The sequence below is a fragment of the Globicephala melas genome, chromosome 2 (assembly GCF_963455315.2).
Source record: "Globicephala melas chromosome 2, mGloMel1.2, whole genome shotgun sequence".
NCBI lineage: Eukaryota > Metazoa > Chordata > Mammalia > Artiodactyla > Delphinidae > Globicephala > Globicephala melas.
The window spans coordinates 83,751,877-83,772,266 of record NC_083315.2 but is presented as its reverse complement, the minus strand read 5'-3'; the positions used below and the strand labels follow the sequence as shown (position 1 = coordinate 83,772,266).

General features: G+C 39.1%; 1 pseudogene; it reads left to right on the top strand.

Moving 5' to 3' along the window:
* Positions 1-1,254: 1,254 nt before the first annotated feature.
* On the top strand, positions 1,255-6,885 carry LOC115845115 (large ribosomal subunit protein eL32-like; annotated as a pseudogene).
* The last annotated feature ends 13,505 nt before the right edge of the window (positions 6,886-20,390 follow it).

The following is a 20,390-nucleotide window of genomic DNA, read 5'->3' as shown; positions in this document are numbered from 1 at the left end:
GCTCTCTTAGGCAGCTCACCTCTAAGCAGTGACTCATGTACACAGGCCCCTTCCATCTTACGGCTTAAGCATATTGTAGCTTCAAGATCTCCCCATCATCAGTCAGCCTGGAGTGATGGAAAGAGAGCATGGAAGACTGAATAGGATGTTTCAAGGTCAGACCTGGAAGTAGTGACATCACTTCTGCCCACATTCCATCAGCTAGAACTCAGTCTCGTGGGAATCTAGGATGCAAGGGAACCTGCGAAATGTGGTTTAGCTCCATGTTCTGGAAGGTGAGGCAACCTGTATATTGGTGAGCCCAAGAAATCTCTCCACAGCAGGTTTGTCTGACTCAGGACCCTTAACCACTAGACTCTGTTGTAACTTTAATCTCCACCCCTACTCTTTGACCAGAGGGAAAGTATCAAGTCTCTCTGAGACTTAACACTACATGAAATAAATCCATTTGGGAGTTTAAACAGCAAGAAGAAATGGCATAGTGCAGCCATTATGAGCCTGGGAACTAATGCTAAATCTGATGACCTGTTTATTAACTAGGTGACCTTGGGCACGTTTCTGAATTTCTGCTTTTCCTTATCTATAAATTGAAAATAATATTTTCCTTTGCATGTCTTGCAGATTGCTGTGAGAGTCAAAGGGAATAGTTTGTGTAAAAATACTTAGTAAGAGGTAAAATGATACACAAAACACAAATGTCAGAGGTTGTTGGTGTTATTATTGTTACTTCCTAAGTGTCAATATGATTGATATAGGTAATAATCACTCTGTAATATCGGAGAAGAAATCACTGTGAGTTGGGCTGGTCAGGGAATGCTTTACAGGAGAGTGGAATTTGAATCTGATCTAGAAAGATCAATAAGATTTACATAGTAGAGGAGTAAGGAAAAGGCATTCAAGGCAGGGAGTATTGGACCACCAAAGAAGTAGAAGCCAGAATGAACAGAGTGCTCCTGAAACACTGAAAAAACTGTTTGCTCTTGTAGGCTTCTGAGATTGGGTTGGGCAGGAGCAAGTGAACTTCAGGCTGCTGCCACCTCTGCTTCACTTCAGCCATCTGTTGAGACATTTCTCCGTGGGTCATTCCCATTTCTGCAAGTCCTGTAAATGAGGCACCAACTGCACTTTGTTCCAGACTACCTTTTCAAGAATGTTTGATGGCAACAGGGTGTCCTTCTGGAGTAAAGGGTAGGCATATTTACTGCCCATTATAAAAGATTCAGGGGAGGTAGCAGCCATCTCCAACCCAGCATCATGACTGTTCTCAGACACCTTATGAAGCCCAAAGTGATCAAAGAGAAGACCAAGAAGTTCATCCAGCACCAGTCAGGCTGATATGTCAAAATTAAGTGTAACTGGCAGAAACCCAGAGGCATCGATAACAGGGTACAGAGAAGATTCAAGTGCCAGATCTTGATGCCCAATATTGGTCATGGCAGCAACAAGAAAATGAAGCACATGCTGCCTAGTGGCTTCTAGAAGTTTCTGGTCTACAACATCAAAAAGCTGGAAGTGCTGCTGATGTGCAACAAATCTTGCTGAGATGGCTCTCATTTCCTCCAAGAACCTCAAAGGCATTGTGGAAAGAGCAGCCCAGCTGGCCGTGAGTCACTGATCACAATGCCAGGCTGCACAGTGAAGAAAATGAACAGTTCATGTGCAAGTTTTATTTGTGTTAAATAAAACCATGAAAATTCTGCAAAGTAAAACAAAGATTTTGGCTCCCTAAGCTCAGAGTTCTTCATGTACAGGTGTTAACTGGCCCTATTCCCATTGCCCTATGGAAACTAGGTCTTGGGGAACTGACTTTAAAAAGGCAGATACTCTAGCTATTACTATTGCTATGAGTAATAAACCATTTTTGACTCTGACACAGGAGTCTCATGTCTTCTACCAGCAACCGTGAAACTATGACAGACTAACTTGTTAACTTGCAAGTAGGGTAAAACTCAGACTCTTTACAGTTCTTGACAGAATCTATCTCTAGGAGGGATTTCACTGAACAGTACTACATACCAGGCGGGGTACTAAGTGCTGGGGATACAGAACCAAAAGGCACAGTTCTTGCTTGCAAGGAGCCTCCAGTGCACAAATTAGGAGCTTACTGAGCTTGGTACTAATAGAGTTTCAGAGTAGTTAAATTGCTAAGCTAGTGAATACACACAGAAAAAGGTCAAACTCAGACTAATAAAATTCTAGCCATGATTGCGACTATATCCCAACAACAGGGTGGAGACCATATGGTTTTTCAGTCCTCTGAGAACAGGTGTATTCTCTATAGATGGCAGAAGCTGAGAAACACAGAGGTACATGGGGCCTTACAGAAGGCTTTAAAACAATACCCTTCAGTCCTCAGTGCCAAGAAAGAAGGTTGCTTTTAGATGGACTTGCCCTTTCTACAACTCTTCCCTAAATAAATTGCCCTGAAGGGTGACAGTAGAAGCATCACTTTCTGGCCCAGAGATCAAAGGGTATCTCTCGTGTGGATAACTGGTGGTGTTGGTAAGGGAATTTCTAACTTTGGGATTGTATCTAGGATGGGAGAGAAGGCAGGTACTATGTTAAATGTGGGCACAACCAAGGAACAGAACTATACTATGAAGGGTGGAAAAGTTGCATATAGATGGAGAAGGATCTAGAGCCCTAAGGCTGTGGTCTCTGAAACAGAATTGGTTTCACATACAGGGCCAAAGAAACCCTGGATTTATGATAGGGGCTCCATCAGAAAAGTGGGATTAGGACTTAGGAAGGGAGTGAGGAAAACTGGCAGGCGAAGTACTTAGTTGACTGTGCATAACAGACAGTGCTAAAGGTGCTAAAACAATTTAATAAATAAACAGGGTATTCTAGGCTCATCTGACACATTAGATACAAAGATGTATTATATGGCATCTGGCAAAAATGAGTGCCTGACACTGACACCTAATATGTGACAGCACAAAACCAGGAGCTTTACACAATGTGGCAGGTGGGAGTTTGGTCCTTGGCACTGGAAGCAAGAATCCATTCATTCAACAAAGTGTATTGGCACTGTTCTAGGTGCTAGGGATAAAGCAGTGAACAAGATAGAGAAAAATCTGTGCCCCTATTTTGTTCTAAATGAAGTTAAATCTGGCTCTGAGCCACCTAGGTCAAGGGAGATGAGAAATTCAGGATCTGTCATGTTTACTTTAGGGGGAAGACAATTTATTAGGGGTTTCTATACCATCCCAGGGTCCTACACATTCCATAATATTCTGAGATGGGCTTTCTGTTCTTCAGACCACATTAGCTACCACTGTTGGTTGTTCATGATCCAAGTCCTTATGGCCCCTTTTCCAGGCCACCCCAAATATTTACAGGGCCTAGGACAAGAATACAAATGGAGGTTCATATACCATATGTTAAATATCTTAAAATTATAAATCCAGCCGAAAAATTGTTAAATAGGTTCTATCATTCTATCTTGACACATACAATTCTGTAACAAGCTGGCCACCATCAGAGGCCCTGGATCCTGCTACTGTGTGGGAGTATGGCACATGTCCCTGACTCTCTTGAAATCCATAAATGCATCCCCTCTAAACATGGGGAGGTGTTTCCCAAATAGTTTACTGTCTAGTGTTGGTCCACTTCTTCTCCCAACCTTTAATGTCTCCTGCCATCTGCAACAATCTAGCTGGATCACCTTCAGGACTAGACCAAAGGTTATGCTCTGAGTGTCAGACAACTTTTAATTTTGGCCCTGCAACATTAAAGCCGTTAACTACTCCTGGAGGCAGACATGGTTGCTTCCCTTGGATCGGGGAGGCAGAAATACTTATAGCAGCCTGAACAAGATATAAATTAACATCTCAAACAGCTGCCCCACCAACTACATATTATCTCATTCATTTCTTTATAACAGTCTTATTAAGGAAATAAAACTGAAGCTCAGGAAGATTAAACAAACTTGCTGAATGCCATAAAAGGAAAAGAACAGGAATTCAGTCCCAGAGTTGTCACCATCCACACTTCCATCTACCACACCTAAGAGCTTTGAAGAAATTCAGAAACAAATTTGTGAAACTGCCTGCCAAGGTGTACAAACTTGTATAACTGTTCCATTCACTAGAATAGATCCTGAGATTTGTTTTTGAGACTCCAGAGTACAGCAGTCCCCCTTATCCATACGGATATCTTCCAAGACCCGCAGTGGATACCTGAAACCTCAGATAGTACCAAACCCTAGGTATGCTGTTTTTTCCTATACTAACCAGTGGGTAGTGTATACTCCATGGATATTCTGGACAAAGGGATGTTTGCGTCCCAGGTGGATGGAGCAGGATGGCACAAGATTCATCACGCTACTCAGAATGGTGCCCAATTTAAAAGTTATGAATTATTTCTGGAATTTTCCATTTAATATTTTCCGACAGTGGTTAACCACAGGTAAAAGAAACCACTGATAAGGAAAGACTACTACATTATAAGGGATGCAGTGAGAGAAATCAGAGCCTATTAGAGGATGCATTTCTGTTATGTGATCTTGCAGCATTTTATCAAAATATCGATCAACTCATTTTGCACTACAGTTTTAGTTCCAAAAGGCCACTAAGAAGCTCAGCAAAAAAGCCAGACATTGTCAAAAATAAAATTAGATAAATATCACTTGTAAATAAAATAAAATCAATTGTGAAATGCTGTTTGGTCAGTTCTTATTGTTTGCTGTTTTTTTGTTCCCTTATTCCTATTATCCTGCTCAGGGCAGAATGTGTCCTCCTAAAGGGCAGGGCAGAAAGACTCTCCAGTCTTGGTTTTGTTGATGGATTTATATTGCTCATTATGAGTTTCAAGAATATACACCCAGGGTGAAGAATAAACAAACATTTAAATCTTGGAACACAAAAGTTTTTTTCCCATTATTTTTATGCAAAAACTCAGACACTATCAAATTCAGATCCTGTCTCGAAGACGCACTTTTTTAAGGGTGTAGAAGGAGTAGGATAGGGATGGAGTAAATGAAGCAAGCAGGGTGCCGGTGCCTTTCATGAAGCCCTGGCCTTGGCCTGATCCTGTGAGGAGCTCTGGAGCATAAATTATACCTCAGGGTTTATCCAGCCTTGAGGCAAAGGTGGTGGGCTTTCTATTCAGGCACCAATCAATCAATGGCTATGGTTCCCCCAGGGCAATTCTGAATTTCTGCAAATACTGACAAAGCATCTTCTTTGGAAGCAAAGCAAACATAAGTTAGGATATAGACACCAGAAGTGATCAAAAGTGATCAGAGGGTCTGTGAGTGATACACCAACAGCGTCAGCTATGCTAGTGACCATCTATTCTGCAGTTTGTAATTCTTTCACTGTAGGTTTGACTCTTCTGATCAGCAAAGGGTCCATTAACAATCAGTAAGTGGTGGAGAAAGAAATTCTAAGTGATTTGAATTGTTAGAGCAGCGAAGGATTTTTTTTTTTAAGTTCTCCAACAATTTATATATTGTATTTTTTTGGCCGTGCCACACTCTTGTGGGATCTTAGTTCCCCAACCAGGGATTGAATCCAGCCCTGGGCAGTGAGAGCACAGAGTCCTAACCACTGGACTTCCAGGGAATTCCCAAAGGAATTTTTTAAAATCCACTACTCAGAATTCTAGGGGAGTCAGATTGGCAGGAATATGGTCATATATCCTTGTACAGTGTAAAAAAAAAAAATCCCTTTAGGCAATTGATCACTAAGTATATACCACGTCACCAGCCCTGTAGGGAAGGCAAATTTATCTGACTCAGTCCTTATCTTGAGATGCTTACACTATAGTCGGGTAGATGAGGTTCACATGCATGAAACAAGTATAAGCAACATCAACACTGTATAATTAAAGACTGTTGGATTCTGAGAAAAGAGAAATAGAATTCCCTTGGCTACATTTTTTTTCAGATACTCACAGTAGGAGTGGTGAATAAGGTCAGATCAAGCCCATGCATGCATTGATTCCATCAATCTAAGTGACCTCTTTGTGCCAGATGATAAGCATGTTAGGCCTGGGGAAAGAGATGGTAAGATAATGTGATAAATACAATAATAAAGGGTGTACTTTGGAGGATTATTTGGGTGCTATTAGTATTTTTTAGCAGAAAGCTCAATTACTCTATTTCATTGAATTTAAGATGCCATGAATTTTAAGATTTGCCATTATTTTATTTAGCATTAAGAAAGAAAAAACCCTGCTAGTTAAGCAGTGTAAGATGTATCCCTATTGCAGCGGTGTTATAATGTGAAATAAATGTTCATTTTAGAATTGATGAACTGGGGCTACAAGAGACATGACTTGGCTTAATCCTCTTCTCTGACTATCCTTTGCTTTCAGAGGACAGACAGAAGAGTGCCTGCTTTTCCCTTTCTATAGTTCCTAATGTTGTCAGTCTCTGCATTTCCTAAGGAAAGAGGGAAAATGATAACAGCAAGGCCTTTGATTTCTTTCTCTTATTTCTAATTAGAAATAGCTCGATAGTGTAATGGAAGCCAATAACAGTATTTGAAATAGTTGCTAATATTGATCAGGTGCTTAATATGGATCCAGGACTGGGCTAATTGCTTTTTACCCATTACTTAATTCTTACTTAATCCATTGGGAAAAGGTATTAATATCTCTATTTTACTGATAGGTAAAGTGAGATTAAAAGATGGTAAGCGGCGCCTTTCCGGCTCTGCACGCGACGCCGGGGGAGAACCCTGGGGGCGCTGTGCTGCAGCCTCTTGGTCCCTGTTACATCTGTTCGAGCCCTGCACTCGGGTCGGTCCCTTGCCACCCCGGTACCCTTACGTCTCTCAGCCCCCAGCTTTTGCTCTGAGAGGCCCTGACCGGGCGCCGAGAGGGGGGCAGTGTTGTGTGCTACCGCCCCTCTCCCCCGAAGGCAGCGTCCTGTGCTAAAGAAAGGACTTGAGAGGAAGAACCACCGTAGGATGGTGAGCTGAAAGTGAGAACCTATAGGCAAAGTGTAAAGGACAGCTTCCCAAGTTTATTGCTCCCTTGTATCTCCACAGCAATTAAAACACTGGAGGTGAACTGGAAAGATCTGGAAAGACCTAGATCCTACCACCTCAGATCAGAAGAAATGTCAGCAGCAACCCCTGCTCACCAGAAGGAATCAAGAAAGGACAGCTCTCCTGCTCACATATTTGTCCTGCTCTTTTTACCATCCCAGTCATCATTGCACAGAGTTTACGTTTAATACCAAATGCTTGTAGGGCTACCAGGTCCCATCTCTTTTTTTTTTTTTTTTTTTTTTGCGGTAGGCCTCTCACTGTTGTGGCCTCCCCCGTTGCGGAGCACAGGCTCCGGACGCGCAGGCTCAGCGGCCATGGCTCACGGGCCCAGCCGCTCCGCGGCATGTGGGATCTTCCCGGACCGGGGCACGAATCCGTGTCCCCTGCATCGGCAGGCGGACTCTCAACCACTGCGCCACCAGGGAAGCCCCCCATCTCTTTTTTAATTGTAATCTATTTGTATCTTTAAAGTGCTTCTCTTATAGACAATACAGGTATGCACTGCTTTTTGAAAGTTTGCTTTACCTCCTTCACTTTGATGAAAGACCTACATTGGTACCTGTTGTCGCTAAATGAAAGAAATCTGAAGAGGATTTTCACTTTTACGAAAAAAGGTGAAAACCGAAAATAGCTTTCAGTGTTTGTTGTGCAGTGAGCTGCTTCAGAGGCGGTGCAAACCCTGAGCATCAAGAGCGGCACCTCCAAGCTCCTTCCCTGGGAACTACACTCAGCATCTCAGCATTAGGCCGCCATAGCTTTGAGCATCTGTGCTTTATCTTGATTTATTTTGTGCATCTATTAACAAGATGTGTCCTAAGGTAATTGCTTTTTTGCTTTATGCCATTTTGGCTTACAAAAGTTTTCACAGGAATCCTCCACTTTTGGATAGTGGGGGAGACCTGTATATGGTTGAGTATTACTTTTTCATACAAATTAACAACCTGTGTCTTTTAACTGGAGTCCATTTACACTTAATGTAATTACTGATATGGTTGGATTTAAATATGTCATCTTGGTATTTGTTTTCTAATTGTTCCATCTGATCTTTAGTTTCTCCTTCCTTTCCTGCCTTCTTTTGGGTGAACAGAATATTTTTAGCTATGCTTCTTTGTGTTATTTCACATAAAAGTACTACTTATCCATAAAAAAATTTTTTTAAAGTAAAAAATAAAATAGAATAAAAGATGGTAAGCAATTTGCCTGAGGTCACACAGCTACTAAGTATCTGAGCTGAGATTGGAATGCAGGTTTGCCTACCAGGCAAGTTTTTAACCACTATGCCTGTAGGTGACTTGATAAGACCTGATTTCCTGCAAAGGAAAAGAATTAAGACAGTTTCAGTCAGCATTTACCAGAAACATCTTTTCTCAAGGATCTTTTAGAAAGCAAAACATGGTTATACAGACTAAAAGAAGACTGAGTGACCTATCTTAAACTATGACTATATTTCTGATGTCACTATTTTATAACTAGTCTTTATACAGTCTTTGCGAATTATATGCTGGATAATGAATTTTAAATTGTATGTCTAAGTAGAATAAGAACTCTAAAATTAGTGGGTTATATTTAAGTGACCACAAAATAGATAAGGTGCACAATTAAAAAGTTCATTTCTTTCAAACCCCTAATTTGTGTTAGAATATTCAACTGCCATCCTCTATGTGCAGGCATGAATTTTGATCCAGTAGCAATAAAGTCAGGCCCAGAAGTTTGCAGATTCAGAATTATTTATCAGCAAGTAGTATTACTTAACCCACATTTGACAAAACTGTTTATGTTCACAGACAATTTTGGGTTTTATCTGAATCTAGAAGAGTTTGAAGATTAGCCTGATTAACCTGAGGTAATGGGTAAAATTTTAGGTGAGAAATGTCATTTTGCTAGTATCTTAATGGGTTTGTCTGATCACCCTATAAACTAGACCAGCAATTCTCAAAATTTGGGGTCTTGGGACAACTTTACACTCTTAACAATATTGAGAACCCCAAAGTTTTTGTTTGTGTAGATTTTATCTATCACTATTTTCCATATTAGAAATTAGAGAAAATATTAAAATACTTACTAATTCATTTAAAATTATAATAATCCTATTACATGTTAATGTAACAGGGAAGAGCCAAATCTGACTACATGTTGGATCTGTTTCTTTTATTTAACCTTTGCTTCCCGTTGCTTTTCTTCACTAAAAGAAGGAAAGCAACGGGAAGCTTGCTTATGTATTATGTGTCGGGGAACCCTGCCCCTCTGCCTGAATGTTAAACCAAAGTGCCTTTGTTTAGGGAAACATCTGGACCCTGTCCACCTGTAGATGTCTGTGAGAAAGAAGAAATTAACACATCCCCTCCCTGAGGCTGGCCATTCCAGGGGATATTTGCAAAACTTATGGCCTTTTTACTTTACTTCCTCATCTCCTCCCCCTCTCTGTGCTATAAAAGAAACTGGCATCCAAACCCCATAAGATGGTTTTTAGGAGACTAGTCTGCCATCTTGCTGGCTTTCTGAATAAAGTTGTATTCCTTGCCTCAGCACCTCCTCTCTGATTCATTGGCCTGTCATGTGGTGAGCAGAGAGAGCTTGGACTTGGTAACATTCACATAAATAATATATTTTATGAAAATAACTATATTTTTGGAGACAAATTTGTCAGACAAAAATATGTCTGATTTAATAGAAGAGAGTAGAATTCTCCTTGCTGCTTCTGAATTCAGTTTTTTGTGATAACATATGTCATATGACCTTTGCAGAACTCCAATATTTACTCATGAGAGAATGAAGGTAAAAAAACACAAATAACATCTTCGTATTGCTATGAAAATAATTTTGACTTTATGAGTTTCCTGTAAAGGTATTGGTGACCTCCAAGGGTCCCCAGATCACACTTTAAGAGCCACTGAACTGGGAAAATGGGTTATTCAGAGTTCAGAGCTACAAAATAAAGAGCTAAAACAATATCAGATACTTTCTAATGACCAATATTCTTTAAAAATTTTTGTCAACATTTTTCTTTTTTTATTGTGGTAAAATATATATTACATAAAGTTTATCATTCTAACCATTTCTAAGTATATAGTTCAGTGGTTTTACATACATTTACATTATTGTGAACCATCACCACCATCCATCTCCAGAATTTTCTCATCTTCCCAAACTGAAACTTTGTACTCATTAAACAATAACGCCTCACTTTCCCTTTTCCCCAGACCCTGGCAACCATGGTTCTACTTTCTGTCTCTAAATTTGACTATTTCTAGGTACCTCTTTAAGTGGAATCATACATTATTTGTCTTTTTGTGACTAGCTTATTTCACTTTCACTTAGCACTGTGTTTTCAAGGTTGATCCATATTAAAGCATGTGTCAGAATTTCGTTTTTTTTTTTTTTTTTTTTTAGTATTTAATTATTTGGCTGCATCGGGTCTTAGTTGCAGCATGTGGAATCTTTAGTTGTGGCATACGGGATTTTTTAGTTATGGCATGTGAACTCTTAGTTGCGGCATGTGGGTTCTAGTTCCCTGACCCAGGAATCGCACCTGGGCCCCCTGCATTGGGAGTGCAGAGTCTTAGCCACTGGACCACCAGGGAAGTCCCAGAATTTCATTTATTTTTAAAGCTGAATAATATTCCATTGCATGTATATACCACATTTTTTAAAAATTCCATTGCATGTATATACCACATTTTTTTAAAAAAAATGGATTTTTTTGTCATTTTGGGTTTTTTTTGTCTTTTTTTGTCATTATAGACAACATAATGTCTATGTTGATAGACATTATGGGTTGCTTTCACCTTTTAGCCATTGTGGATAATGCTGTTGTTACAGGGAAGAACAAAATCTGGCTACAAGTCAGATCTGTTTCTTTTACTTTAACCTTTGCTTCCCACTGCTTTTGTTCACTAAAAGGATACTGTCTATACATAATGGCCTGCCTTGGGGAACCCTGCCCCTCTGCCTGAATGTTAAATCAAAGTGCCTATATTCAGGGAAACATCCAGACCCTGTCCACCTGTGAATGGCTACAAGAAAGAAGAAATTAACACATCCCCTCCCTGAGGCTGGCCATTCCAGGAGATATTGGCAAGACTTATGGCCTTTTTACTTTACTTCCTCACCTCCTCCACCTCTCTGTTCTATGAAAGAAACTGGCATCCAGACCCCGATAAGATGGTCTTTTTTTTTGTTGTTATAAATTTATTTATTTGTTTTTATTTTTGGCTGTGTTGGGTCTTCATTGCTGCATGCGGGCTTTCTCTAGCTGCAGCAAGCGGGGGCTGCTCTTCGTTGTGGTACGCAGGCTTCTCATTGTGGTGGCTTCTCTTGTTGCAGAGCACGGTCTCTAGGCACGTGGGCTCAGTAGTTGTGGCTCATGGGCTTTAGAGTGCAGGCTCAGTAGTTGTGGTGCACAGGCTTAGTTGCTACGCGGCATGTGGGATCTTCCCAGACCAGGGATCGAACCCGTGTGCCCTGCATTGGCAGGTGGATTCTTAACCACTGCTCCACCAGGGAAGCCCAAGATAGTCTTTTTGAGACACTAGTCTGCCATCTTCTTACAGTGTGCCAGCTTTCCGAATAAAGTCATTATTCCTTTCCTCAATACCTTGTTTCCCGATTTATTGGCCTATTGTGCAGCAAGCAGAGTGAGATTGGACTCGGTAACACTGCTGTGAACACTGATGTACAAAGATCTGTTCGTGGGCTTCCCTGGTGGTGCAGTGGTGGAGAGTCCGCCTGCCGATGCAGGGGACACAGGTTCGTGACCCGGTCCGGGAAGATCCCACATGCCATGGAGCGGCTGGGCCCGTGAGCCATGGCCCCTGAGCCTGCGCATCCGGAGCCTGTGCTCTGCAACGGGAGAGGCCACAACAGTAAGAGGCCTGCATAACGCAAAATAAATAAATTAAAAAAAAAAAAAAAAAAAAAGATCTGTTCGTGTCTCTGCTTTCAGTTCTGTTGGGTGTATACCCAGAAGTAGAATTGCTGGATCATATGGTTGTTCTATATTTAATTTTTTGAGGAACCACCATATAGTTTTCTCACATCAATATTTTTAACACTACTTATTTCTTGCTAAAACTTTTAAAATACATTATTTGTAGTACAGAAATATTTTTTATTTTCATTGGATTTTGTCCAATAACTAACATTCAATGGATTTTATATACATTGTAAAGAATGATGAATTCTCTGGAAGATAGCTTTCCCATAGCTCTAGCTTTCAAGGAACTCTCAAACTACATTTAGAACACGTAAATTAAATTCCACTAGTAAAAGAATAAATATAAGAGAAGAAATAATATTTATTGGGCACTGAGTATATTCCAAATACAGTTCTAAGTATTGGGGATATAAGCAGTGAACATGATGGAGTCCTTCCCTCAAAGGTGAGCTGTAGTTTATCACAAATGTTCTGGAACAGTGACCCTCAGACCACAAGTGATCAATGTACCTTCAGGTGGTCTGGGAACTGTCAGAAAAATCAACAGTAAATCACCATGATAGTGTGTATCCTTCACCAGTGGTGCAACACTGGGCAACCTTGAGAAACAATCCCAGTAGCATAAATCCCTGTCCACCAAGAATTCAGGGACAGACAACCATGAAATGCTAAATATCTATGCTTGCCAACACCCAGAACTCCAAGGGTCAGAGAAGTTTTTAGAAGCTTTTCTAGAAAATGCAGAGGAACAAGAGAGGATAAAGAAAAAACTTGTCAGAGGGAAGGAGTGGGCAGTAGTTCTAGATGTGTTTGTGCTCCCTCTACCTTGAAGCTCTAAGTCTGGTGGTCCTTAGGTGAGCCTAAGCTGTGACGTCTCTCCAAGATCTGGGCAGCTGGGGAATAGTGTGGGCTCAATTGACTGTCCACCTATCCTATCCTTCAAGGAGTTCGGCTACGGCTAAGTAGCAATGGCGTTCACAGCAGAAATGGTGTCTTTATCTGGTCATTGTGGTAAGAGGAGAAGGTGTTAAAAGTATCCACATATATCTTCCTCTTTCCACCCCATTTTTCTTCTCTTACTAGCTTTCTTGTCCCCTCAAATTATCAGTTGCTAATGTGAAATTGCATATTTGAGTGCGATGACTTTTTGTGCATATATTCTGCTATAATTACTCATGTCAAAATATCCTAGTTCAGGACAGATTTGCCACAGAAGAACTTTAGAGTAAAAAATATGAATAAGATTGATTTATATTTGTTTGTTTCAAGTGCAAAGTCAACAGGATTATGTGAATTCCAGGAAGGTGAAGAAACAGTCAAGTATGAAAACTATGACTTCTGATTTGGTATCCTTCTGAACAGGTGAGAAGCAGATCCCAGCACTCAATAGATTCTGTACTGTGAAAAGTTATCATTATAAAACAATGAAGCACTGCCTTAACTGTGACAGTTTATATACTCTGATGAAGTTCATTCAGTCTTGAACCTGAACACAAGGAATACATTGGAATGATACAAAAACCTCCCACACTAAAAATACACATTAAAAAAATCCATAAAAGAAACGCTTGATTGCTTATTTTTTCTCCTGGAAGATACACTAATGTTACACAGAATAAGAAGGAGGTACCATTGATAGTAATAAATGATGCAAATCACAATGCAGGAAAAAAAAAAAGAGTACTGTATTTTAATACAATTAGGGTAAAGAACACCACAGAAAAAATTTTGAAATACATTCTATAAGATCAGTAAGATTCATGGCTGACAATGTAGAATGTGAGCACTTCACAGGTTATTGTCAGAGACTGTGCATTTCATTTTTCTCCACATCTCCCTTAATACAGAGGCTGATGGTTCTAAGTTTCTGGTCTATTTTAGCTATTCATGGTCAGGCTATAACTGATGGCTATTCTGCTGGCCATAATGTGCACCACCATGATAGGAGAAGCGATTCTCAAAGAAAACAGTAGAAAATCAGTTCAAACAATTTAGCGTTAGAATAAATTGTGCCTTAACAAAACCCATGAGTTGGGTTATTGGTAGCAGTGAGCATTCATTCATTCATTCTTTCTTTCTTTCAACATTTATTGGGCGCCTGCTATGGGCCAAGCACTGTGGTAAGCACTGGGTATAGAGTGGTGAGCAAAATAAACCTTGACCCTGTCCTTAGATCCGTTTCTTGCTGTTCCAAATTTATTTATTAATTCTGTAATGATATTGTTTTGGCCCTTGTGCCAGTTTATAAATATCATCTCTCACCTCCATACCCACCCTTCATTTCTCCTGGTTTGTGATGCTGGAGCTGGGACCATGCAAACCACATTTCTCCTTTGCCAGTTTCCCTCTGTTAGGTGCTTCTAATAGGAAGTGTCAGAGAGAGACTTAAAAGCTGGAGGAGGGAGGAGGGATTTCCTCATTTCTTGTTTTCCTGCTCTTTTCAGTGGCACCTCAGCCTCACTTCTTCACTAGGACAGTGTTGCTTTGATCCAGGAGAAGCATAGTCAGTTACAAAGTCCAATTTACAGTCACTGTTTGTTTAACACTTGCAGAACCAGCCTCATTGCAGCCCCTCAAAGACCTCAGCACCAGCTGGTCAGCACCTCTTCCTTACAGGTCTGGGTCACAGTTCTACTGAGCTCCTCTTCTAAGAGACCCCAGAACCAGCTAAGCAACACTCCCTTCTCAGAAGCCTGGTACTCAGTTCATTGGGGCCCCTTCTCAAAGTTGCAATATATATCTATATCTATATCTATGTTTATCTATAATCTTATTGTTCCTTTTTTCCCTTTCAATTCTTCAGTACTTAGTTAACAATTCTTCAACTCCCTTGGTTAAAATAGCTAGTATGGTTTCTGGCTCCTGATTGAATCCTGACTAATACAGTCTTAATTTGTTTCCTAAATTTTATGTTCTCTCTTTTACAAATCTCATTTTGTTGTTTTATCATTTTATAAGTTCTTATTTTATCATAAACATGCCAGCAGAAAGAACTCTTACATTTTTTCTATACTTTGTGTTGTTTTCCAGACTGCATTTGGTGTGCCATGTTCCTTTCCTTGTTACTCGGTTGTTTTTTTTGTTTTGTTTTGTTTTGTTTTGTTTTATGAGTATATTTGCATAGTTGCTATGTGTTTCTTTCATCTTGCCCATGCATAACATGGTCAACTCTTTTCTAGACATGTTTTGCTCTGATACAAAACAGGTAAATCTCTCTTGACAGCCTTTCTTCCTACCTGACAAGTGTTTGTCTTTTCCTATAGCTACGGTTTGAGAATTTGTATCAGGAAGAGATTAAGACCTATGAAATGAGAAATAAATATACCATATTTTCTTATTATAGGATCTCAGTAATTGTTACATAATGAAATCTCTCCCTGCTGGACTATGACCTTTTCTAATTTCAGAAGTCACTCTGCAAATATGAATCATGCTGAACAGAGTATGGTCATATTTTTATTGTATTTTTAAAATGGACAATTAAGGGCAACTTGTATTAAGTGTATAACTAAGTAATGTTCATTAAGAAACTTTTAATTTTGGCTTTCAGGTTGCAAAAATAATGTAACCTCAAGATTAAAGAAAAAAAGCATATCATACAACCTTGCTATCCTTGCTGCTATTAACTGGACTAGGGCTGTGGACATTGGATCCTGGTCAGAGGTCTACAGTGTGGTCTTGTGTAAGAGCTCTGCTGAAGAAAGACCCCCCCCCCACACCCAATATCACATAGCAAATGTCAAAAACAAACAGATACTCTTTTTGAGGGCATTTGAACTTGAGACATAAGAGAAATAGTTTGGTAGTAGTAGGAATAGTAGAAGTAAAGTTAAAGAGTATCTAAATCTCCTTAAAAGCAGAGTACCAGAGTTGGGACTGAGAGGTTATCATTGTTTGATGATGACAATACAACTTAATGTCTTATACTTTAAGACTTTCCAGTTCTGGAACTGTGACATTCCTATAAGCCATGCTATTATCTTTCAATAAATCACCATTATTTAACATGGCTTGAAACATAAAAGAGTATAACTTATAATTTGTTTCTAGTTTTTCACTCTTCTATATAAACAGCTTCATGTATACAATTTTAATCTTCGGTTAAATTATTTCCATAATATAAACTCCCAGATGTGGTCTTAATGGTTTCAAGAAATAAAGATTATGGTTTTTGCTACCTATGTTGCCATATTACTTTCCAAAATTATTGTAGGAATTTATCAGCAAGATTTGAATAAAGTCTTAGGTATTGATTTTGTATTTATGCTAATTTTATAGGTATACAATTGTACCTCAAAACTTTCTTAGTTTATATTTATTTCTTTGATTTATATCCAATATTGTTGAGAAAATTTTGATGAACTTTGTGCAGACCCCCTAGTCCACATGCCCTATGAACCAGCAGACACAACTTCAAAGCTGCAAGTTGATGACATTTGAGTCAGCAATGTGTAGATCTTAGATTGAATTCTAGCATTTGTGCATTTGAAAACAAAGACTTGATTAAATATAGACCACAATGTGAGATCGACAGGCTTCTGCTTGGACTAGACATGATCTCATCATCAGTGCTTCAACAAAAGACCACTATTCATTGCATTAATTTTGATGTGAGGATTGGCTTTTATTCTCTTTCCTTTTGGTCTTAACTAACAGGAATAATCAAAATGAAATCTCAAAAATTTGGGGGTCCCCAGATTGATTTTCCACTTGAACTCATGTATAATTGCCAAACCAATGCTTTCATATACTTCTATTATCATATAGCTGTCACTTTTAATAGGATGTCTTCAGATTTCATTGTGGTCCTGAAATTACCTACTCTGAATAAAGAAAAACTCTTCTGATTTTGTTTTGATGGTTTTGATAACTAAGAACTTCCAGCATGGAAGGGCAAACAGACAGAAAGCACCAGTTAATACCTGCTTTTGGATCCACTCTCTGGTTTCTCAAGATAATCTGTACCAAAGTAAAAGAGATAATGTGGAGGGATTCAGCCAAGATGGTGTACTGAGTAGAATCGTTTTACCCCATTCAACATACAGAAATGCTAGATTAAAAAATAATTTAAAAAAATTTATACCCAAGTTCAAAATTCAGGAAAAAAAATTCTCCAGAAACCTATAGACATAGAGGGGAGAAGGAGTTGACACTTTGCTGCCTGTAGGAGGAACCAAACTGACCTATGCCTTTGGGTTGGACAAATCTAGGCATGGAAGCTGAGGCTGCTGGTCCTACACCTGCAGGGAGCTGTGAAATTACTGCACTGTCCAAGAATGGGGACCAGGAAAGCCCAAGGCCCAGAGTTCTTGCAAATGTGAGCCAACTAGCCATGGATGAAAACAGGATGACATGCAAGTGATGGAGATCTCACGGACTACTCAGAGTGAGAGTTACCCTAAATTTGGACTGCCCAAATCAAGAAACAAACATAAAAATGTGTGAAAACCATAGTACTCAGGCATAAGTAACAGTGAAACCATCCCATAGGGAAGCTTCCATCACCCTGGTACTCATGGGACACCATGTAATTCTAGCTGAAGAGAAACTCTCAGGCAAAAAATAAAAGTTTGAAAACAGCACATTGATGTTTGAGCTGGATTTAGAAAACAAATTAATACCCAGATATCTGTTATTGAACAGACTTTTTCATATATACAAATACTAAGAGAGTTTATTATCCATAGACACCTGATGAAAGAACTACCAAAGAATGTACTTCAGCAAGGAGAATGAATACAGGAGGAGTGGACCTGGAGAAGCACTGAACTTGGGAAAAATCACAACTGAATTTTAAAAAGTGTGTAACTTTTGATTTTGCCTTGGGAAATACATTTCTATTCAATGTCAAATATAATGTTGAAAGAAAAATTCTTGCTTCTGCAAATTTTTCCAGTAGACACTGAAGTTATAGCTGTCATCAGATAGATCAAAAACATTTGGTTTCCTTAACATAATGCCCAGACTTGTACCACAAGTATCACAAACTCTTAAAAATGAAAATTATACATTCAACAGTCATAATTAAGTCTATAGCTAGGGGCTGAGAAAAAAAGAAGGGTCAGCTTTTAATTTGGACTTAACTGTTATAAATTCCAGTAAGTGTTAATGCCTAAAGTGAGATGGAATCCCCAGTATTAATCAAGAATAAATGACATCAATCTTTAAACATCCTATACTTGGTCTGAGGTGAGTCTATCCTTTGACTTTTTGTAACCTTTCAACTTCTTTCTTGAATTAAAGGGTTTGAAGAAGACTACAATACTTATTACTGTAAACCTGTATTTCTGTGGTTGTAACGGGCATATTAGCAGTTCTGAGGCTGACCTCAACTTTTAAATACCTTTTCATTTGATATCTCATTTTGAACATGTTATTTTCTACTTGCTTCTGCCATTAGTATTTTTCTTTGTGTGAGGTCAGGTGAGTTACTCCAAGGTGAAAAGAGTTGCTCAAATGAATTTTAGCCATTTCATGTGAGGCATGGAGCATTTATTCAAATAGTTTAGTAAATTTTAGTTGACTTTAAGAAACATAGTGTCCTATTTGCCTGGTGCTGCAGTTTTTAATCATGACATTTCCCAGGATGTTGATGAGGTATGAGTGTAAGACATGGTACCTATATATATGGAATATACAATCTGCTGGGGAGATGAGAAGTGGGAAACTGAATGAGGCCAGTTTACAGGTTTCTCTACTGACAGACTTGAGCAGTTGGATTTGATCTGATAGGGAATGGAGACCTGTTGACCTTCCAGAGTAAGCAAGTGATGTGCCAAAAATAATGTTTCAGAATGATATAAGTATAAATCCAAACATTATTTTATGATCTTCACAATTACTGCCAGTTTTTTATGATCCATATCAAGGTCATCTACCTATTGTGAGAATTAACTTCAGTAGATATTTAGACTAAAAACTGGAATCAGCCTGTCATTCAGCATGATTGTGGTCTGCCTTCCCCACCATCTGTTAACATGCCCTTTGGAATGCAAATTTTAACATTTGCCTTTCTAAAACATAATTAGATAGATAACATTGCTGTCAAATTATAAAACCTAATATAAATTTCCACTATAGTCATCTTTTTCGGCTAAAATCTACATTTTTGGCATCATAAACACTCTCTCTTTATGGCTTCTTCATGACACAACACCATCCTGTTTTTCTTTTTTAATTATAAAAATAATACCAGGAAAATATCATTGTGATCTAGTTGTGGGGAAGGACTTTTTAAACAAGATACACCAAGTGCAATCCACAAGGCAAAAAATCAGGGCTATGTATGGCTGTATACATTATTCACTGCACAACTCCAGGGGGACCATGTACACAGATCTTCATGTGAATTCCCCTCCCAGAGTTGTATAATGTGGTAGTCAGGTGAAAAATGGATGGATTTCTTGAAAGAAACTATAAACAAACTTAAGATGGAGGACAAAGTGAGAGACAATATTTTCAATGTTTAAAACCAAGTAAGAGGGCTTCCCTGATGGCGCAGTGGTTGAGTCCGCCTACTGATGCAGGGGACACGCGTTCGTGCCCTGGTCCACGAAGATCCCACATGCCGCGGAGCGGCTGGGCCCGTGAGCCATGGCCTCTGCCTGCGCGTCCGGAGCCTGTGCTCCGCAACGGGAGCGGCCACAACAGTGAGAGGCCCGCATACCGCAAAAAAAAACCCCCCAAAAACCAAGTAAGAATTAATATCTAGAATAGCACGTCCAATAGTAATATAATATGAGCCACGAATGTGAGCCACTTATGTAATTTTAAGTTTTCTAACAGCCACATTATGAAAAGTAAAAATGAATAGGTAAAATTAATTTTAACAATATATTTTGTTTAACACAGTTTATCTAAAATACTTTCAACATATAATCAATACAAAATTATTAATGAGATATTTTACATTGTTTTCGTATGAGTCTGAAATTTGGTGTGTAATGTACACTTACATTACATGTCAATTTTTGTGCTTATAGCAACATAATGTGGTGAGAGAAAAAAATAACCTGATGAGTTCTACAGCATAATACCATTTATTTACATTCAAACACACAATTCCACAAACCCCACATATTTTACAGGAATATATACATATTTAAGGAAATATGATTAGAGTGGATGTCTGGGGTAGAGGGAGAAACTGGGATCAGGAATAAAAATGGAAAAATGTAATACTGTTCACGGTAAAAAGTTCTCACTCTAAATTCCCAAAACCTCTTCTACTGATTCCTTTTTTGGGAGGTTCTCTTTTTTTCTTACAGTTTGGAGGAGAGTTTTCACCATTTCTGCTCACCATTTTATTCTCTAAGAGCCTGATCTGACTTCAGTTTTCTTCTCTATGCCAAATCCTCCTACATCTATATTTCCAACCAAATCCTCTTGTACTACCTAGTCTTCTCACTCCCTACTGCACATTTTCACCATCAGCTAAACTCAACGCCATGAGCATT